The sequence below is a fragment of the Oncorhynchus clarkii genome, chromosome 13 (genome assembly GCF_045791955.1).
Source record: "Oncorhynchus clarkii lewisi isolate Uvic-CL-2024 chromosome 13, UVic_Ocla_1.0, whole genome shotgun sequence".
Taxonomy (NCBI): Eukaryota; Metazoa; Chordata; class Actinopteri; order Salmoniformes; family Salmonidae; genus Oncorhynchus; species Oncorhynchus clarkii.
Genome location: NC_092159.1, coordinates 64,875,486 through 64,901,560, shown reverse-complemented (window position 1 = coordinate 64,901,560; position 26,075 = coordinate 64,875,486).

The window sequence follows — 26,075 nt, the reverse complement described above, 5'->3', positions numbered from 1 at the left end:
TATTATGTTAGGACAGACCAGCTAGATCTACTGTCTCCATTATAATATGACAGACCAGTTAGATCTACTGTCTCTATTATATTATGACAGACCAGCTAGATCTACTGTCTCTATAGTATTATGACAGACCAGCTAGATCAACTGTCTCTATAGTATTATGACAGACCAGCTAGATCTACTGTCTCTATAGTATCATGACAAACCAGCTAGATCTACTCTCTCTATTGTATCATGACAGACCAGCCAGATCTGCTGTCTCTATTGTATTATGACGGACCAGCTTCATCTACTGTCTCTGTGTCTCTATTGTATTATGACGGACCAGCTTCATCTACTTTCTCTATTGTATTACGACAGACCAGCTAGATCTACTGTCTCTATTATATCATGACAGACCAGCTAGATCTAATGTGTCTATTATATATGACAGACCAACTAGATCTGCTGTCTCTATTATATTATGACAGAGCAGCTAGATCTACTTTCTCTATTATGTTAGGACAGACCAGCTAGATCTACTGTCTCTATTATATCATGACAAACCAGCTAGATCTGCTGTCTCTATTATATTATGACAGACCAGCTACATCTCTTTCTCTACTATATTATGGCAGACCAGCTAGATCTACTGTCTCCATAATATTATGACAGACCAGCTAGATCTACTGTCTCTATTATATTATGACATAGCATCTAGATCTACTGTCTCTATTATATCATGACAAACCAGCTAGATCTACTGTCTCTATTGTATTATGACAGACCAGCTAGATCTACTGTCTCTATTTTATTATGATGGACCAGCTTCATCTACTGTCTCTGTGTCTCTATTATTTTATGAGAGACCAGCTAGATCTACTGTCTCTATTATATTATGACATACCAGCTAGATCTACTGTCTCTATCATAATATGACAGACCAGCTAGATCTACTGTCTCTATTATATTATGACAGACCAGCTAGACCTACTGTCTCTATAGTATTATGACAGACCAGCTAGATCAACTGTCTCTATTGTAGTATGACAGACCAGCTAGATCTAATGTGTCTATTATATTATGACAGACCAGCTAGATCTGCTGTCTCTATAGTATTATGACAGACCAGCTAGATCAACTGTCTCTATTGTATTATGACAGACCAGCTAGATCTACTGTCTCTATTATAATATGACAGACCAGCTAGATCTACTGTCTCTATAATAATATGACAGACCAGTTAGATCTACTGTCTCTATTATATTATGACAGACCAGCTAGATCTACTGTCTCTATAGTATTATGACAGACCAGCTAGATCTACTGTCTCTATTGTATTATGACAGACCAGCTAGATCTAATGTGTCTATTATATTATGACAGACCAGCTAGATCTACTGTCTCTATTATATTATGACAGACCAGCTAGATCTACTGTCTCTATAGTATTATGACAGACCAGCTAGATCTACTGTCTCTATTGTATTATGACGGACCAGCTATATCTACTGTCTCTATTGTATTATGACAGACCAGCTAGATCTAATGTGTCTATTATATTATGACAGAGCAGCTAGATCTACTGTCTCTATTATAATATGACAGACCAGCTAGATATACTGTCTCTATTATAATATGACAGACCAGCTAGATCTACTGTCTCTATAGTATTATGACAGACCAGCTAGATCTGCTGTCTCTATCACATTATGACAGACCTGCATGATCTGCTGTCTCTATTATATTATGACAGACCAGCTACATCTACTGTCTCTGTTATATTATGACAGACCAGCTACATCTCTTTCTCTACTATATTATGGCAGACCAGCTAGATCTACTGTCTCCATAATATTATGACTGACCAGCTAGATCTACTGTCTCTTATATTATGACATAGCATCTAGATCTACTGTCTCTATTATATCATGACAAACCAGCTAGATCTACTGTCTCTATTGTATTATGACAGACCAGCTAGATCTACTGTCTCTATTTTATTATGATGGACCAGCTTCATCTACTGTCTCTGTGTCTCTATTATTTTATGAGAGACCAGCTAGATCTACTGTCTCTATTATATTATGACATACCAGCTAGATCTACTGTCTCTATTATAATATGACAGACCAGCTAGATCTACTGTCTCTATTATATTATGACAGACCAGCTAGACCTACTGTCTCTATAGTATTATGACAGACCAGCTAGATCAACTGTCTCTATTGTAGTATGACAGACCAGCTAGATCTAATGTGTCTATTATATTATGACAGACCAGCTAGATCTGCTGTCTCTATAGTATTATGACAGACCAGCTAGATCAACTGTCTCTATTGTATTATGACAGACCAGCTAGATCTACTGTCTCTATTATAATATGACAGACCAGCTAGATCTACTGTCTCTATAATAATATGACAGACCAGTTAGATCTACTGTCTCTATTATATTATGACAGACCAGCTAGATCTACTGTCTCTATAGTATTATGACAGACCAGCTAGATCTACTGTCTCTATTGTATTATGACAGACCAGCTAGATCTAATGTGTCTATTATATTATGACAGACCAGCTAGATCTACTGTCTCTATTATAATATGACAGACCAGCTAGATCTACTGTCTCTATTATGTTATGACAGACCAGTTAGATCTACTGTCTCTATTATATTATGACAGACCAGCTAGATCTACTGTCTCTATAGTATTATGACAGACCAGCTAGATCTACTGTCTCTATATTATGACAGAGCAGCTAGATCTACTGTCTCTATTATAATATGACAGACCAGCTAGATATACTGTCTCTATTATAATATGACAGACCAGCTAGAACTGTTGTCTCTATTATATTATGACATAGCATCTAGATCTACTGTCACTATTGTATTATGACACACCAGCTAGATCTACTGTCTCCATTATATTATAACAGACCAGCTAGATATACTGTCTCTATTATATTATGACAGACCAGCTAGATCTGCTGTCTCTATTGTATTATGACAGACCAGCTAGATCTAATGTGTCTATTATATTACGACAGACCAGCTAGATCTACTGTCTCTATTATAATATGACAGACCAGCTAGATCTACTGTCTCTATTATAATATGACAGACCAGCTAGAACTGTTGTCTCTATAATAATATGACAGACCAGTTAGATCTACTGTCTCTATTATATTATGACAGACCAGCTAGATCTACTGTCTCTATAGTATTATGACAGACCAGCTAGATCTACTGTCTCTATTGTATTATGACAGACCAGCTAGATCTAATGTGTCTATTATATTATGACAGACCAGCTAGATCTACTGTCTCTATTATAATATGACAGACCAGCTAGATCTACTGTCTCTATTATATTATGACAGACCAGCTAGATCTACTGTCTCTATTATAATATGACAGACAAGCTAGATCTACTGTCTCTATTATATTATGACAGACCAGCTACATCTACTGTCTCTGTTATATTATGAGAGACCAGCTAGATCTACTGTCTCTATTATAATATGACAGACCAGCTAGATCTACTGTCTCTATAATAATATGACAGACCAGTTAGATCTACTGTCTCTATTATATTATGACAGACCAGCTAGATCTACTGTCTCTATAGTATTATGACAGACCAGCTAGATCTACTGTCTCTATTGTATTATGACAGACCAGCTAGATCTAATGTGTCTATTATATTATGACAGACCAGCTAGATCTACTGTCTCTATTATAATATGACAGACCAGCTAGATCTACTGTCTCTATTATGTTATGACAGACCAGTTAGATCTACTGTCTCTATTATATTATGACAGACCAGCTAGATCTACTGTCTCTATAGTATTATGACAGACCAGCTAGATCTACTGTCTCTATTATATTATGACAGAGCAGCTAGATCTACTGTCTCTATTATAATATGACAGACCAGCTAGATATACTGTCTCTATTATAATATGACAGACCAGCTAGAACTGTTGTCTCTATTATATTATGACATAGCATCTAGATCTACTGTCACTATTGTATTATGACACACCAGCTAGATCTACTGTCTCCATTATATTATAACAGACCAGCTAGATATACTGTCTCTATTATATTATGACAGACCAGCTAGATCTAATGTGTCTATTATATTACGACAGACCAGCTAGATCTACTGTCTCTATTATAATATGACAGACCAGCTAGATCTACTGTCTCTATTATATTATGACAGACCAGCTAGATCTACTGTCTCTATTATAATATGACAGACAAGCTAGATCTACTGTCTCTATTATATTATGACAGACCAGCTAGCTCTACTGTCTCTATAGTATCATGACAAACCAGCTAGATCTACTCTCTCTATTGTATCATGACAGACCAGCCAGATCTGCTGTCTCTATTGTATTATGACGGACCAGCTTCATCTACTGTCTCTGTGTCTCTATTGTATTATGACGGACCAGCTTCATCTACTTTCTCTATTGTATTACGACAGACCAGCTAGATCTACTGTCTCTATTATATCATGACAAACCAGCTAGATCTACTGTCTCTATTATATTATGACAAACCAGCTAGATCTACTGTCTCTATTATATTATGACAGACCAGCTAGATCTACTGTCTCTATAGTATTATGACAGACCAGCTAGATCTACTGTCTCTATTGTATTATGACAGATCAGCTAGATCTAATGTGTCTATTATATTATGACAGAGCAGCTAAATCTACTGTCTCTATTATAATATGACAGACCAGCTAGATATACTGTCTCTATTATAATATGACAGACCAGCTAGATCTACTGTCTCTATAGTATTATGACAGACCAGCTAGATCTGCTGTCTCTATTACATTATGACAGACCTGCATGATCTGCTGTCTCTATTATATTATGACAGACCAGCTACATCTACTGTCTCTGTTATATTATGACAGACCAGCTACATCTCTTTCTCTACTATATTATGGCAGACCAGCTAGATCTACTGTCTCCATAATATTATGACTGACCAGCTAGATCTACTGTCTCTATTATATTATGACATAGCATCTAGATCTACTGTCTCTATTATATCATGACAAACCAGCTAGATCTACTGTCTCTATAGTATTATGACAGACCAGCTAGATCTGCTGTCTCTATTATATTATGACAGACCAGCTACATCTACTGTCTCTATTATATTATGACAGACCTGCATGATCTGCTGTCTATATTATATTATGACAGACCAGCTACATCTACTGTCTCTGTTATATTATGACAGACCTGCATGATCTGCTGTCTATATTATATTATGACAGACCAGCTACATCTACTGTCTCTATTTTATTATGATGGACCAGCTTCATCTACTGTCTCTGTGTCTCTATTATTTTATGAGAGACCAGCTAGATCTACTGTCTCTATTATAATATGACAGACCAGCTAGATCTACTGTCTCTATTATATGACAGAGCATCTAGATCTACTGTCTCTATAGTATCATGACAGACCAGCTAGATCTACTGTCTCTATTGTATTATGACTGACCAGCTAGATCTAATGTGTCTATTATATTATGACAGACCAGCTAGATCTACTGTCTCTATTATAATATGACAGACCAGCTAGATCTACTGTCTCTATTATGTTAGGACAGACCAGCTAGATCTACTGTCTCCATTATAATATGACAGACCAGTTAGATCTACTCTCTCTGTTATATTATGACAGACCAGCTAGATCTACTGTCTCTATAGTATTATGACAGACCAGCTAGATCAACTGTCTCTATTGTATTATGACAGACCAGCTAGATCTACTGTCTCTATAGTATCATGACAAACCAGCTAGATCTACTCTCTCTATTGTATCATGACAGACCAGCCAGATCTGCTGTCTCTATTGTATTATGACGGACCAGCTTCATCTACTGTCTCTGTGTCTCTATTGTATTATGACGGACCAGCTTCATCTACTTTCTCTATTGTATTACGACAGACCAGCTAGATCTACTGTCTCTATTATATCATGACAAACCAGATAGATCTACTGTCTCTATTATATTATGACATACCAGCTAGATCTACTGTCTCTATTATAATATGACAGACCAGCTAGATCTACTGTCTCTATTATATGACAGAGAATCTAGATCTACTGTCTCTATAGTATCATGACAGACCAGCTAGATCTACTGTCTCTATTGTATTATGACTGACCAGCTAGATCTAATGTGTCTATTATATTATGACAGACCAGCTAGATCTACTGTCTCTATTATAATATGACAGACCAGCTAGATCTACTGTCTCTATTATGTTAGGACAGACCAGCTAGATCTACTGTCTCTATTATAATATGACAGACCAGTTAGATCTACTGTCTCTATTATATTATGACAGACCAGCTAGATCTACTGTCTCTATAGTATTATGACAGACCAGCTAGATCTGCTGTCTCTATTATATTATGACAGACCAGCTACATCTACTGTCTCTATTATATTATGACAGACCTGTAAGATCTGCTGTCTATATTATATTATGACAGACCAGCTACATCTACTGTCTCTGTTATATTATGACAGACCTGCATGATCTGCTGTCTATATTATATTATGACAGACCAGCTACATCTACTGTCTCTATTTTATTATGATGGACCAGCTTCATCTACTGTCTCTGTGTCTCTATTATTTTATGAGAGACCAGCTAGATCTACTGTCTCTATTATATTATGACATACCAGCTAGATCTACTGTCTCTATTATAATATGACAGACCAGCTAGATCTACTGTCTCTATTATATGACAGAGCATCTAGATCTACTGTCTCTATAGTATCATGACAGACCAGCTAGATCTACTGTCTCTATTGTATTATGACTGACCAGCTAGATCTAATGTGTCTATTATATTATGACAGACCAGCTAGATCTACTGTCTCTATTATAATATGACAGACCAGCTAGATCTACTGTCTCTATTATGTTAGGACAGACCAGCTAGATCTACTGTCTCCATTATAATATGACAGACCAGTTAGATCTACTCTCTCTGTTATATTATGACAGACCAGCTAGATCTACTGTCTCTATAGTATTATGACAGACCAGCTAGATCAACTGTCTCTATTGTATTATGACAGACCAGCTAGATCTACTGTCTCTATAGTATCATGACAAACCAGCTAGATCTACTCTCTCTATTGTATCATGACAGACCAGCCAGATCTGCTGTCTCTATTGTATTATGACGGACCAGCTTCATCTACTGTCTCTGTGTCTCTATTGTATTATGACGGACCAGCTTCATCTACTTTCTCTATTGTATTACGACAGACCAGCTAGATCTACTGTCTCTATTATATCATGACAAACCAGCTAGATCTACTGTCTCTATTATATTATGACATACCAGCTAGATCTACTGTCTCTATTATAATATGACAGACCAGCTAGATCTACTGTCTCTATTATATGACAGAGAATCTAGATCTACTGTCTCTATAGTATCATGACAGACCAGCTAGATCTACTGTCTCTATTGTATTATGACTGACCAGCTAGATCTAATGTGTCTATTATATTATGACAGACCAGCTAGATCTACTGTCTCTATTATAATATGACAGACCAGCTAGATCTACTGTCTCTATTATGTTAGGACAGACCAGCTAGATCTACTGTCTCTATTATAATATGACAGACCAGTTAGATCTACTGTCTCTATTATATTATGACAGACCAGCTAGATCTACTGTCTCTATAGTATTATGACAGACCAGCTAGATCTACTGTCTCTATTGTATTATGACAGACCAGCTATATCTACTGTCTCTATTATATTATGACAGAGCAGCTAGATCTACTGTCTCTATTATAATATGACAGACCAGCTAGATATACTGTCTCTATTATAATATGACAGACCAGCTAGATCTACTGTCTCTATAGTATTATGACAGACCAGCTAGATCTGCTGTCTCTATTACATTATGACAGACCTGCATGATCTGCTGTCTCTATTATATTATGACAGACCAGCTACATCTACTGTCTCTGTTATATTATGACAGACCAGCTACATCTCTTTCTCTACTATATTATGGCAGACCAGCTAGATCTACTGTCTCCATAATATTATGACTGACCAGCTAGATCTACTGTCTCTATTGTATTATGACAGACCAGCTAGATCTAATGTGTCTATTATATTACGACAGACCAGCTAGATCTACTGTCTCTATTATAATATGACAGACCAGCTAGATCTACTGTCTCTATTATATTATGACAGACCAGCTAGATCTACTGTCTCTATTATAATATGACAGACCAGCTAGATCGACTGTCTCTATTATATTATGACAGACCAGCTAGATCTACTGTCTCTATAGTATCATGACAATCCAGCTAGATCTACTCTCTCTATTGTATCATGACAGACCAGCCAGATCTGCTGTCTCTATTGTATTATGACGGACCAGCTTCATCTACTGTCTCTGTGTCTCTATTGTATTATGACGGACCAGCTTCATCTACTTTCTCTATTGTATTACGACAGACCAGCTAGATCTACTGTCTCTATTTTATCATGACAAACCAGCTAGATCTACTGTCTATATTATATTATGACAAACCAGCTAGATCTACTGTCTCTATTATATTATGACAGACCAGCTAGATCTACTGTCTCTATAGTATTATGACAGACCAGCTAGATCTACTGTCTCTATTGTATTATGACAGACCAGCTAGATCTACTCTCTCTATTGTATCATGACAGACCAGCCAGATCTGCTGTCTCTATTATATTATGACGGACCAGCTTCATCTACTGTCTCTGTGTCTCTATTGTATTATGACGGACCAGCTTCATCTACTTTCTCTATTATAATATGACAGACCAGCTAGATATACTGTCTCTATTATAATATGACAGACCAGCTACATCTACTGTCTCTGTTATATTATGACAGACCTGCATGATCTGCTGTCTATATTATATTATGACAGACCAGCTACATCTACTGTCTCTATTTTATTATGATGGACCAGCTTCATCTACTGTCTCTGTGTCTCTATTATTTTATGAGAGACCAGCTAGATCTACTGTCTCTATTATATTATGACATACCAGCTAGATCTACTGTCTCTATTATAATATGACAGACCAGCTAGATCTACTGTCTCTATTATATGACAGAGCATCTAGATCTACTGTCTCAATAGTATCATGACAGACCAGCTAGATCTACTGTCTCTATTGTATTATGACTGACCAGCTAGATCTAATGTGTCTATTATATTATGACAGACCAGCTAGATCTACTGTCTCTATTATAATATGACAGACCAGCTAGATCTACTGTCTCTATTATGTTAGGACAGACCAGCTAGATCTACTGTCTCCATTATAATATGACAGACCAGTTAGATCTACTCTCTCTATTATATTATGACAGACCAGCTAGATCTACTGTCTCTATAGTATTATGACAGACCAGCTAGATCAACTGTCTCTATTGTATTATGACAGACCAGCTAGATCTACTGTCTCTATAGTATCATGACAAACCAGCTAGATCTACTCTCTCTATTGTATCATGACAGACCAGCCAGATCTGCTGTCTCTATTGTATTATGACGGACCAGCTTCATCTACTGTCTCTGTGTCTCTATTGTATTATGACGGACCAGCTTCATCTACTTTCTCTATTGTATTACGACAGACCAGCTAGATCTACTGTCTCTATTATATCATGACAAACCAGCTAGATCTACTGTCTCTATTATATTATGACATACCAGCTAGATCTACTGTCTCTATTATAATATGACAGACCAGCTAGAGCTACTGTCTCTATTATATGACAGAGAATCTAGATCTACTGTCTCTATAGTATCATGACAGACCAGCTAGATCTACTGTCTCTATTGTATTATGACTGACCAGCTAGATCTAATGTGTCTATTATATTATGACAGACCAGCTAGATCTACTGTCTCTATTATAATATGACAGACCAGCTAGATCTACTGTCTCTATTATGTTAGGACAGACCAGCTAGATCTACTGTCTCTATTATAATATGACAGACCAGTTAGATCTACTGTCTCTATTATATTATGACAGACCAGCTAGATCTACTGTCTCTATAGTATTATGACAGACCAGCTAGATCTACTGTCTCTATTGTATTATGACAGACCAGCTATATCTACTGTCTCTATTATATTATGACAGAGCAGCTAGATCTACTGTCTCTATTATAATATGACAGACCAGCTAGATATACTGTCTCTATTATAATATGACAGACCAGCTAGATCTACTGTCTCTATAGTATTATGACAGACCAGCTAGATCTGCTGTCTCTATTACATTATGACAGACCTGCATGATCTGCTGTCTCTATTATATTATGACAGACCAGCTACATCTACTGTCTCTGTTATATTATGACAGACCAGCTACATCTCTTTCTCTACTATATTATGGCAGACCAGCTAGATCTACTGTCTCCATAATATTATGACTGACCAGCTAGATCTACTGTCTCTATTGTATTATGACAGACCAGCTAGATCTAATGTGTCTATTATATTACGACAGACCAGCTAGATCTACTGTCTCTATTATAATATGACAGACCAGCTAGATCTACTGTCTCTATTATATTATGACAGACCAGCTAGATCTACTGTCTCTATTATAATATGACAGACCAGCTAGATCGACTGTCTCTATTATATTATGACAGACCAGCTAGATCTACTGTCTCTATAGTATCATGACAATCCAGCTAGATCTACTCTCTCTATTGTATCATGACAGACCAGCCAGATCTGCTGTCTCTATTGTATTATGACGGACCAGCTTCATCTACTGTCTCTGTGTCTCTATTGTATTATGACGGACCAGCTTCATCTACTTTCTCTATTGTATTACGACAGACCAGCTAGATCTACTGTCTCTATTTTATCATGACAAACCAGCTAGATCTACTGTCTATATTATATTATGACAAACCAGCTAGATCTACTGTCTCTATTATATTATGACAGACCAGCTAGATCTACTGTCTCTATAGTATTATGACAGACCAGCTAGATCTACTGTCTCTATTGTATTATGACAGACCAGCTAGATCTACTCTCTCTATTGTATCATGACAGACCAGCCAGATCTGCTGTCTCTATTATATTATGACGGACCAGCTTCATCTACTGTCTCTGTGTCTCTATTGTATTATGACGGACCAGCTTCATCTACTTTCTCTATTATAATATGACAGACCAGCTAGATATACTGTCTCTATTATAATATGACAGACCAGCTAGATCTACTGTCTCTATAGTATTATGACAGACCAGCTAGATCTGCTGTCTCTATTACATTATGACAGACCTGCATGATCTGCTGTCTCTATTATATTATGACAGACCAGCTACATCTACTGTCTCTTTTATATTATGACAGACCAGCTACATCTCTTTCTCTACTATATTATGGCAGACCAGCTAGATCTACTGTCTCCATAATATTATGACTGACCAGCTAGATCTACTGTCTCTATTATATTATGACATAGCATCTAGATCTACTGTCTCTATTATATCATGACAAACCAGCTAGATCTACTGTCTCTATTGTATTATGACAGACCAGCTAGATCTACTGTCTCTATTTTATTATGATGGACCAGCTTCATCTACTGTCTCTGTGTCTCTATTATTTTATGAGAGACCAGCTAGATCTACTGTCTCTATTATATTATGACATACCAGCTAGATCTACTGTCTCTATTATAATATGACAGACCAGCTAGATCTACTGTCTCTGTTATATTATGACAGAGCATCTAGATCTACTGTCTCTATAGTATCATGACAGACCAGCTAGATCTACTGTCTCTATTGTATTATGACTGACCAGCTAGATCTAATGTGTCTATTATATTATGACAGACCAGCTAGATCTACTGTCTCTATTATAATATGACAGACCAGCTAGATCTACTGTCTCTATTATGTTAGGACAGACCAGCTAGATCTACTGTCTCCATTATAATATGACAGACCAGTTAGATCTACTGTCTCTATTATATTATGACAGACCAGCTAGATCTACTGTCTCTATAGTATTATGACAGACCAGCTAGATCAACTGTCTCTATTGTATTATGACAGACCAGCTAGATCTACTGTCTCTATAGTATCATGACAAACCAGCTAGATCTACTCTCTCTATTTTATCATGACAGACCAGCCAGATCTGCTGTCTCTATTGTATTATGACGGACCAGCTTCATCTACTGTCTCTGTGTCTCTACTGTATTATGACGGACCTTTTTCATCTACTTTCTCTATTGTATTACGACAGACCAGCTAGATCTACTGTCTCTATAATATCATGACAAACCAGCTAGATCTACTGTCTCTATTATATTATGACAAACCAGCTAGATCTACTGTCTCCATTATAATATGACAGACCAGTTAGATCTACTGTCTCTATTATATTATGACAGACCAGCTAGATGTACTGTCTCTATAGTATTATGACAGACCAGCTAGATCAACTGTCTCTATTGTATTATGACAGACCAGCTAGATCTAATGTGTCTATTATATTATGACAGACCAGCTAGATCTGCTGTCTCTATAGTATTATGACAGACCAGCTAGATCAACTGTCTCTATTGTATTATGACAGACCAGCTAGATCTAATGTGTCTATTATATTATGACAGACCAGCTAGATCTGCTGTCTCTATTATATTATGACAGAGCAGCTAGATCTACTGTCTCTATTATAATATGACAGACCAGCTAGATCTACTGTCTCTATTATAATATGACAGACCAGTTAGATCTACTGTCTCTATTATATTATGACAGACCAGCTAGATCTACTGTCTCTATAGTATTATGACAGACCAGCTAGATCTACTGTCTCTATTGTATTATGACAGACCAGCTAGATCTAATGTGTCTATTATATTATGACAGACCAGCTAGATCTACTGTCTCTATTATAATATGACAGACCAGCTAGATCTACTGTCTCTATTATGTTATGACAGACCAGTTAGATCTACTGTCTCTATTATATTATGACAGACCAGCTAGATCTACTGTCTCTATAGTATTATGACAGACCAGCTAGATCTACTGTCTCTATTATATTATGACAGAGCAGCTAGATCTACTGTCTCTATTATAATATGACAGACCAGCTAGATATACTGTCTCTATTATAATATGACAGACCAGCTAGAACTGTTGTCTCTATTATATTATGACATAGCATCTAGATCTACTGTCACTATTGTATTATGACACACCAGCTAGATCTAATGTGTCTATTATATTATGACAGACCAGCTAGATCTGCTGTCTCTATAGTATTATGACAGACCAGCTAGATCAACTGTCTCTATTGTATTATGACAGACCAGCTAGATCTAATGTGTCTATTATATTATGACAGACCAGCTAGATCTGCTGTCTCTATTATAATATGACAGACCAGCTAGATCTACTGTCTCTATTATAATATGACAGACCAGTTAGATCTACTGTCTCTATTATATTATGACAGACCAGCTAGATCTACTGTCTCTATAGTATTATGACAGACCAGCTAGATCTACTGTCTCTATTGTATTATGACAGACCAGCTAGATCTAATGTGTCTATTATATTATGACAGACCAGCTAGATCTACTGTCTCTATTATAATATGACAGACCAGCTAGATCTACTGTCTCTATTATGTTATGACAGACCAGTTAGATCTACTGTCTCTATTATATTATGACAGACCAGCTAGATCTACTGTCTCTATAGTATTATGACAGACCAGCTAGATCTACTGTCTCTATTATATTATGACAGAGCAGCTAGATCTACTGTCTCTATTATAATATGACAGACCAGCTAGATATACTGTCTCTATTATAATATGACAGACCAGCTAGAACTGTTGTCTCTATTATATTATGACATAGCATCTAGATCTACTGTCACTATTGTATTATGACACACCAGCTAGATCTACTGTCTCTATTATGTTATGACAGACCAGTTAGATCTACTGTCTCTATTATATTATGACAGACCAGCTAGATCTACTGTCTCTATAGTATTATGACAGACCAGCTAGATCTACTGTCTCTATTATATTATGACAGACCAGCTAGATCTGCTGTCTCTATTGTATTATGACAGACCAGCTATATCTAATGTGTCTATTATATTATGACAGACCAGCTAGATCTACTGTCTCTATTATAATATGACAGACAAGCTAGATCTACTGTCTCTATTATAATATGACAGACCAGCTAGATCTACTGTCTCTATTATATTATGACAGACCAGCTAGATCTACTGTCTCTATAGTATCATGACAAACAAGCTAGATCTACTCTCTCTATTGTATCATGACAGACCAGCTAGATCTGCTGTCTCTATTGTATTATGACGGACCAGCTTCATCTACTGTCTCTGTGTCTCTATTGTATTATGACGGACCAGCTTCATCTACTTTCTCTATAGTATTACGACAGACCAGCTAGATCTACTGTCTCTATTATAATATGACAGACCAGCTAGATCTACTGTCTCTATAGTATTATGACAGACCAGCTAGATCTACTGTCTCTATTATAATATGACAGACCAGCTAGATCTACTGTCTCTATTATATTATGACAGACCAGCTAGATCTACTGTCTCTATAGTATCATGACAAACCAGCTAGATCTACTCTCTCTATTGTATCATGACAGACCAGCCAGATGTGCTGTCTCTATTGTATTATGACGGACCAGCTTCATCTACTGTCTCTGTGTCTCTATTGTATTATGACGGACCAGCTTCATCTACTTTCTCTATTGTATTACGACAGACCAGCTAGATCTACTGTCTCTATTATATCATGACAAACCAGCTAGATCTACTGTCTCTATTATATTATGACAAACCAGCTAGATCTACTGTCTCTATTATATTATGACAGACCAGCTAGATCTACTGTCTCTATTATATTATGACAGACCAGCTACATCTACTGTCTCTGTGTCTCTATTGTATTATGACGGACCAGCTTCATCTACTTTCTCTATTGTATTACGACAGACCAGCTAGATCTACTGTCTCTATTATATCATGACAAACCAGCTAGATCTACTGTCTCTATTATATTATGACAGACCAGCTAGATCTGCTGTCTCTATTACATTATGACAGACCTGCATGATCTGCTGTCTCTATTATATTATGACAGACCAGCTACATCTACTGTCTCTGTTATATTATGACAGACCAGCTACATCTCTTTCTCTACTATATTATGGCAGACCAGCTAGATCTACTGTCTCCATAATATTATGACTGACCAGCTAGATCTACTGTCTCTATTATATTATGACATAGCATCTAGATCTACTGTCTCTATTATATCATGACAAACCAGCTAGATCTACTGTCTCTATTGTATTATGACAGACCAGCTAGATCTACCGTCTCTGTTTTATTATGATGGACCAGCTTCATCTACTGTCTCTGTGTCTCTATTATTTTATGAGAGACCAGCTAGATCTACTGTCTCTATTATATTATGACATACCAGCTAGATCTACTGTCTCTATTATAATATGACAGACCAGCTAGATCTACTGTCTCTATTATATTATGACAGAGCATCTCGATCTACTGTCTCTATAGTATCATGACAGACCAGCTAGATCTACTGTCTCTATTGTATTATGACTGACCAGCTAGTTCTAATGTGTCTATTATATTATGACAGACCAGCTAGATCTACTGTCTCTATTATAATATGACAGACCAGCTAGATCTACTGTCTCTATTATGTTAGGACAGACCAGCTAGATCTACTGTCTCCATTATAATATGACAGACCAGTTAGATCTACTCTCTCTATTATATTATGACAGACCAGCTAGATCTACTGTCTCTATAGTATTATGACAGACCAGCTCGATCAACTGTCTCTATTGTATTATGACAGACCAGCTAGATCTACTGTCTCTATAGTATCATGACAAACCAGCTAGATCTACTCTCTCTATTGTATCATGACAGACCACCCAGATCTGCTGTCTCTATTGTATTATGACGGACCAGCTTCATCTACTGTCTCTGTGTCTCTATTGTATTATGACGGACCAGCTTCATCTACTTTCTCTATTGTATTACGACAGACCAGCTAGATCTACTGTCTCTATTATATCATGACAAACCAGCTAGATCTACTGTCTCTATTATATTATGACATACCAGCTAGATCTACTGTCTCTATTATAATATGACAGACCAGCTAGATCTACTGTCTCTATTATATGACAGAGCATCTAGATCTACTGTCTCTATAGTATCATGACAGACCAGCTAGATCTACTGTCTCTATTGTATTATGACTGACCAGCTAGATCTAATGTGTCTATTATATTATGACAGACCAGCTAGATCTACTGTCTCTATTATGTTAGGACAGACCAGCTAGATCTACTGTCTCTATTATGTTAGGACAGACCAGCTAGATCTACTGTCTCTATTATAATATGACAGACCAGTTAGATCTACTGTCTCTATTATATTATGACAGACCAGCTAGATCTACTGTCTCTATAGTATTATGACAGACCAGCTAGATCTACTGTCTCTATTGTATTATGACAGACCAGCTATATCTACTGTCTCTATTGTATTATGACAGACCAGCTAGATCTAATGTGTCTATTATATTATGACAGAGCAGCTAGATCTACTGTCTCTATTATAATATGACAGACCAGCTAGATATACTGTCTCTATTATAATATGACAGACCAGCTAGATCTACTGTCTCTATAGTATTATGACAGACCAGCTAGATCTGCTGTCTCTATTACATTATGACAGACCTGCATGATCTGCTGTCTCTATTATATTATGACAGACCAGCTACATCTACTGTCTCTGTTATATTATGACAGACCAGCTACATCTCTTTCTCTACTATATTATGGCAGACCAGCTAGATCTACTGTCTCCATAATATTATGACTGACCAGCTAGATCTACTGTCTCTATTGTATTATGACAGACCAGCTAGATCTAATGTGTCTATTATATTACGACAGACCAGCTAGATCTACTGTCTCTATTATAATATGACAGACCAGCTAGATCTACTGTCTCTATTATATTATGACAGACCAGCTAGATCTACTGTCTCTATAGTATCATGACAATCCAGCTAGATCTACTCTCTCTATTGTATCATGACAGACCAGCCAGATCTGCTGTCTCTATTGTATTATGACGGACCAGCTTCATCTACTTTCTCTATTGTATTACGACAGACCAGCTAGATCTACTGTCTCTATTTTATCATGACAAATCAGCTAGATCTACTGTCTATATTATATTATGACAAACCAGCTAGATCTACTGTCTCTATTATATTATGACAGACCAGCTAGATCTACTGTCTCTATAGTATTATGACAGACCAGCTAGATCTACTGTCTCTATTGTATTATGACAGACCAGCTAGATCTACTCTCTCTATTGTATCATGACAGACCAGCCAGATCTGCTGTCTCTATTGTATTATGACGGACCAGCTTCATCTACTGTCTCTGTGTCTCTATTGTATTATGACAGACCAGCTACATCTACTGTCTCTTTTATATTATGACAGACCAGCTACATCTCTTTCTCTACTATATTATGGCAGACCAGCTAGATCTACTGTCTCCATAATATTATGACTGACCAGCTAGATCTACTGTCTCTATTATAATATGACAGACCAGCTAGATCTACTGTCTCTATTATGTTATGACAGACCAGTTAGATCTACTGTCTCTATTATATTATGACAGACCAGCTAGATCTACTGTCTCTATAGTATTATGACAGACCAGCTAGATCTACTGTCTCTATAGTATTATGACAGACCAGCTAGATCAACTGTCTCTATTGTATTATGACAGACCAGCTAGATCTACTGTCTCTATATTATTATGATGGACCAGCTTCATCTACTGTCTCTGTGTCTCTATTATTTTATGAGAGACCAGCTAGATCTACTGTCTCTATTATATTATGACATGCCAGCTAGATCTACTGTCTCTATTATAATATGACAGACCAGCTAGATCTACTGTCTCTGTTATATTATGACAGAGCATCTAGATCTACTGTCTCTATAGTATCATGACAGACCAGCTAGATCTACGGTCTCTATTGTATTATGACTGACCAGCTAGATCTAATGTGTCTATTATATTATGACAGACCAGCTAGATCTACTGTCTCTATTATAATATGACAGACCAGCTAGATCTACTGTCTCTATTATGTTAGGACAGACCAGCTAGATCTACTGTCTCCATTATAATATGACAGACCAATTAGATCTACTGTCTCTATTATATTATGACAGACCAGCTAGATCTACTGTCTCTATAGTATTATGACAGACCAGCTAGATCAACTGTCTCTATTGTATTATGACAGACCAGCTAGATCTACTGTCTCTATAGTATCATGACAAACCAGCTAGATCTACTCTCTCTATTTTATCATGACAGACCAGCCAGATCTGCTGTCTCTATTGTATTATGACGGACCAGCTTCATCTACTGTCTCTGTGTCTCTACTGTATTATGACGGACCAGCTTCATCTACTTTCTCTATTGTATTACGACAGACCAGCTAGATCTACTGTCTCTATAATATCATGACAAACCAGCTAGATCTACTGTCTCTATTATATTATGACAAACCAGCTAGATCTACTGTCTCCATTATAATATGACAGACCAGTTAGATCTACTGTCTCTATTATATTATGACAGACCAGCTAGATCTACTGTCTCTATAGTATTATGACAGACCAGCTAGATCAACTGTCTCTATTGTATTATGACAGACCAGCTAGATCTACTGTCTCTATTATATTATGACAGACCAGCTAGATCTACTGTCTCTATAGTATTATGACAGACCAGCTAGATCAACTGTCTCTATTGTATTATGACAGACCAGCTATATCAACTGTCTCTATTGTATTATGACAGACCAGCTAGATCTAATGTGTCTATTATATTATGACAGACCAGCTAGATCTGCTGTCTCTATTATATTATGACAGAGCAGCTAGATCTACTGTCTCTATTATAATATGACAGACCAGCTAGATCTACTGTCTCTATTATAATATGACAGACCAGTTAGATCTACTGTCTCTATTATATTATGACAGACCAGCTAGATCTACTGTCTCTATAGTATTATGACAGACCAGCGAGATCTACTGTCTCTATTATAATATGACAGACCAGCTAGATCTACTGTCTCTATTATGTTATGACAGACCAGTTAGATCTACTGTCTCTATTATATTATGACAGTCCAGCTAGATCTACTGTCTCTATAGTATTATGACAGACCAGCTAGATCTACTGTCTCTATTGTATTATGACAGACCAGCTAGATCTAATGTGTCTATTATATTATGACAGACCAGCTAGATCTACTGTCTCTATTATATTATGACAGAGCAGCTAGATCTACTGTCTCTAGTATAATATGACAGACCAGCTAGATATACTGTCTCTATTATAATATCACAGACCAGCTAGATCTACTGTCTCTATAGTATTATGACAGACCAGCTAGATCTGCTGTCTCTATTATATTATGACAGACCAGCTACATCTACTGTCTCTATTATATTATGACAGACCTGCATGATCTGCTGTCTATATTATATTATGACAGACCAGCTACATCTACTGTGTCTATTATATTATGACAGACCAGCTAGATCTGCTGTCTCTATAGTATTATGACAGACCAGCTAGATCTAATGTGTCTATTGTATTATGACAGACCAGCTAGATCTGCTGTCTCTATTATATTATGTCAGAGCAGCTAGATCTACTGTCTCTATTATAATATGACAGACCAGCTAGATCTACTGTCTCTATTATAATATGACAGACCAGTTAGATCTACTGTCTCTATTATATTATGACAGACCAGCTAGATCTACTGTCTCTATAGTATTATGACAGACCAGCTAGATCTACTGTCTCTATTGTATTATGACAGACCAGCTAGATCTAATGTGTCTATTATATTATGACAGACCAGCTAGATCTACTGTCTCTATTATAATATGACAGACCAGCTAGATCTACTGTCTCTATTATGTTATGACAGACCAGTTAGATCTACTGTCTCTATTATATTATGACAGACCAGCTACATCTACTGTCTCTAGTATTATGACAGACCAGCTAGATCTACTTTCTCTATTGTATTATGACAGACCAGCTAGATCTAATGTGTCTTTTATATTATGACAGACCAGCTAGATCTACTGTCTCTATTACATTATGACAGAGCAGCTAGATCTACTGTCTCTATTATAATATGACAGACCAGCTAGATCTACTGTCTCTATAGTATTATGACAGAGCAGCTAGATCTAATGTGTCTATTATATTAAGACAGACCAGCTAGATCTACTGTCTCTATTATATTATGACAGACCAGCTAGATCTACTGTCTCTATTATAATATGACAGACCAGCTAGATCTACTGTTTCTATAGTATCATGACAAACCAGCTAGATCTACTCTCTCTATTGTATCATGACAGACCAGCCAGATCTGCTGTCTCTATTGTATTATGACGGACCAGCTTCATCTACTGTCTCTGTGTCTCTATTGTATTATGACGGACCAGCTTCATCTACTTTCTCTATTGTATTACGACAGACCAGCTAGATCTACTGTCTCTATTATATCATGACAAACCAGCTAGATCTACTGTCTCTATTATATTATGACAAACCAGCTAGATCTACTGTCTCTATTATATTATGACAGACCAGCTAGATCTACTGTCTCTATAGTATTATGACAGACCAGCTAGATCTACTGTCTCTATTGTATTATGACAGACCAGCTAGATCTAATGTGTCTATTATATTATGACAGAGCAACTAAATCTACTGTCTCTATTATAATATGACAGACCAGCTAGATATACTGTCTCTATTATAATATGACAGACCAGCTAGATCTACTGTCTCTATAGTATTATGACAGACCAGCTAGATCTGCTGTCTCTATTACATTATGACAGACCTGCATGATCTGCTGTCTCTATTATATTATGACAGACCAGCTAGATCTACTGTCTCTATTATATTATGACATAGCATCTAGATCTACTGTCACTATTGTATTATGACACACCAGCTAGATCTACTGTCTCCATTATATTATGACAGACCAGCTAGATATACTGTCTCTATTATATTATGACAGACCAGCTAGATCTACTGTCTCTATAGTATCATGACAAACAAGCTAGATCTACTCTCTCTATTGTATTATGACAGACCAGCTTCATCTACTGTCTCTGTGTCTCTATTGTATTATGACGGACCAGCTTCATCTACTTTCTCTATTGTATTACGACCGACCAGCTAGATCTACTGTCTCTATTATAATATGACAGACCAGCTAGATCTACTGTCTCTATAGTATTATGACAGACCAGCTAGATCTACTGTCTCTATAGTATTATGACAGACCAGCTAGATCTGCTGTCTCTATTACATTATGACAGACCAGCTAGATCTACTGTCTCTATTGTATTATGACAGACCTGCATGATCTGCTGTCTCTATTATATTATGACAGACCAGCTACATCTACTGTCTCTGTTATATTATGACAGACCAGCTAGATCTACTGTCTCTATTATATTATGACAATACATCTAGATCTACTGTCACTATTGTATTATGACACACCAGCTAGATCTACTGTCTCCATTATATTATGACAGACCAGCTAGATCTACTGTCTCTATTATATTATGACAGACCAGCTAGATCTGCTGTCTCTATTGTATTATGACAGACCAGCTAGATCTAATGTGTCTATTATATTATGACAGACCAGCTAGATCTACTGTCTCTATTATAATATGACAGACCAGCTAGATCTACTGTCTCTATTATAATATGACAGACCAGCTAGATCTACTGTCTCTATTATATTATGACAGACCAGCTAGATCTACTGTCTCTATAGTATCATGACAAACAAGCTAGATCTACTCTCTCTATTGTATCATGACAGACCAGCTAGATCTGCTGTCTCTATTGTATTATGACGGACCAGCTTCATCTACTGTCTCTGTGTCTCTATTGTATTACGACGGACCAGCTTCATCTACTGTCTCTGTGTCTCTATTGTATTATGACGGACCAGCTTCATCTACTTTCTCTATAGTATTATGACAGACCAGCTAGATCTACTGTCTCTATAGTATTATGACAGACCAGCTAGATCTGCTGTCTCTTGTATTATGACAGACCAGCTAGATCTACTGTCTCTATAGTATTATGACAGACCAGCTAGATCTGCTGTCTCTATAGTATTATGACAGACCAGCTAGATCTACTGTCTCTATAGTATTATGACAGACCAGCTAGATCTACTGTCTCTATTATATTATGACAGACCAGCTAGATCTACTGTCTCTATTATATTATGACAGACCAGCTAGATCTGTTGTCTCTATTATATTATGACAGACCAGCTAGATCTGTTGTCTCTATTATATTATGACATAGCATCTAGATCTACTGTCACTATTGTATTATGACACACCAGCTAGATCTAGTGTCTCTATTATATTATGACAGACCAGCAAGATCTGCCGTCTCTATTGTATTATGACAGACCAGCTAGATCTAATGTGTCTATTATATTACGACAGACCAGCTAGATCTACTGTCTCTATTATAATATGACAGACCAGCTAGATCTACTGTCTCTATTATATTATGACAGACCAGCTAGATCTACTGTCTCTATTATAATATGACAGACCAGCTAGATCTACTGTCTCTATTATATTATGACAGACCAGCTAGATCTACTGTCTCTATAGTATCATGACAAACCAGCTAGATCTACTCTCTCTATTGTATCACGACAGACCAGCTAGATCTACTGTCTCTATTATATCATGACAAACCAGCTAGATCTACTGTCTCTATTATATTATGACAAACCAGCTAGATCTACTGTCTCTATTATATTATGACAGACCAGCTAGATCTACTGTCTCTATAGTATTATGACAGACCAGCTAGATCTACTGTCTCTATTGTATTATGACAGACCAGCTAGATCTACTGTCTCTATTGTATTATGACAGACCAGCTAGATCTAATGTGTCTATTATATTATGACAGAGCAGCTAAATCTACTGTCTCTATTATAATATGACAGACCAGCTAGATATACTGTCTCTATTATAATATGACAGACCAGCTAGATCTACTGTCTCTATAGTATTATGACAGACCAGCTAGATCAACTGTCTCTATTGTATTATGACAGACCAGCTAGATCTACTGTCTCTATAGTATCATGACAAACCAGCTAGATCTACTCTCTCTATTGTGTCATGACAGACCAGCCAGATCTGCTGTCTCTATTGTATTATGACGGACCAGCTAGATCTAATGTGTCTATTATATTATGACAGAGCAGCTAAATCTACTGTCTCTATTATAATATGACAGACCAGCTAGATATACTGTCTCTATTATATTATGACAGACCTGCATGATCTGCTGTCTCTATTATATTATGACAGACCAGCTACATCTACTGTCTCTGTTATATTATGACAGACCAGCTACATCTCTTTCTCTACTATATTATGGCAGACCAGCTAGATCTACTGTCTCCATAATATTATGACTGACCAGCTAGATCTACTGTATCTATTATATTATGACATAGCATCTAGATCTACTGTCTCTATTATATACTGACAAACCAGCTAGATCTACTGTCTCTATTGTATTATGACAGACCAGCTAGATCTACTGTCTCCATTATATTATGACAGACCAGCTAGATATACTGTCTCTATTATATTATGACAGACCAGCTAGATCTGTTGTCTCTATTATATTATGACATAGCTTCTAGATCTACTGTCACTATTGTATTATGACACACCAGCTAGATCTACTGTCTCCATTATATTATGACAGACCAGCTAGATATACTGTCTCTATTATATTATGACAGACCAGCTAGATCTGCTTTCTCTATTGTATTATGACAAACCAGCTAGATCTACTCTCTCTATTGTATCATGACAGACCAGCCAGATCTGCTGTCTCTATTGTATTATGACGGACCAGCTTCATCTACTGTCTCTGTGTCTCTATTGTATTATGACGGACCAGCTTCATCTACTTTCTCTATTGTATTACGACAGACCAGCTAGATCTACTGTCTCTATTATATCATGACAAACCAGCTAGATCTACTGTCTCTATTATATTATGACAAACCAGCTAGATCTACTGTCTCTATTATATTATGACAGACCAGCTAGATCTACTGTCTCTATAGTATTATGACAGACCAGCTATATCTACTGTCTCTATTGTATTATGACAGACCAGCTAGATCTAATGTGTCTATTATATTATGACAGAGCAACTAAATCTACTGTCTCTATTATAACATGACAGACCAGCTAGATATACTGTCTCTATTATAATATGACAGACCAGCTAGATCTACTGTCTCTATAGTATTATGACAGACCAGCTAGATCTGCTGTCTCTATTACATTATGACAGACCTGCATGATCTGCTGTCTCTATTATATTATGACAGACCAGCTACATCTACTGTCTCTGTTATATTATGACAGACCAGCTAGATCTACTGTCTCCATAATATTATGACTGACCAGCTAGATCTACTGTCTCTATTATATTATGACATAGCATCTAGATCTACTGTCTCTATTATATCATGACAAACCAGCTAGATCTACTGTCTCTATTGTATTATGACAGACCAGCTAGATCTACTGTCTCTATTTTATTATGATGGACCAGCTTCATCTACTGTCTCTGTGTCTCTATTATTTTATGAGAGACCAGCTAGATCTACTGTCTCTATTATAATATGACAGACCAGCTAGATCTACTGTCTCTATTATATCATGACAGAGCATCTAGATCTACTGTCTCTATAGTATCATGACAGACCAGCTAGATCTACTGTCTCTATTGTATTATGACAGACCAGCTAGATCTAATGTGTCTATTATATTATGACAGACCAGCTAGATCTACTGTCTCTATTATAATATGACAGACCAGCTAGATCTACTGTCTCTATTATGTTAGGACAGACCAGCTAGATCTACTGTCTCTATTATGTTAGGACAGACCAGCTAGATCTACTGTCTCCATTATAATATGACAGACCAGTTAGATCTACTGTCTCTATTATATTATGACAGACCAGCTAGATCTACTGTCTCTATAGTATTATGACAGACCAGCTAGATCAACTGTCTCTATAGTATTATGACAGACCAGCTAGATCTACTGTCTCTATAGTATCATGACAAACCAGCTAGATCTACTCTCTCTATTGTATCATGACAGACCAGCCAGATCTGCTGTCTCTATTGTATTATGACGGACCAGCTTCATCTACTGTCTCTGTGTCTCTATTGTATTATGACGGACCAGCTTCATCTACTTTCTCTATTGTATTACGACAGACCAGCTAGATCTACTGTCTCTATTATATCATGACAAACCAGCTAGATCTACTGTCTCTATTATGTTAGGACAGACCAGCTAGATCTACTGTCTCTATTATGTTAGGACAGACCAGCTAGATCTACTGTCTCCATTATAATATGACAGACCAGTTAGATCTACTGTCTCTATTATATTATGACAGACCAGCTAGATCTACTGTCTCTATAGTATTATGACAGACCAGCTAGATCAACTGTCTCTATTGTATTATGACAGACCAGCTAGATCTACTGTCTCTATAGTATCATGACAAACCAGCTAGATCTACTCTCTCTATTGTGTCATGACAGACCAGCCAGATCTGCTGTCTCTATTGTATTATGACGGACCAGCTTCATCTACTGTCTCTGTGTCTCTATTGTATTATGACGGACCAGCTTCATCTACTTT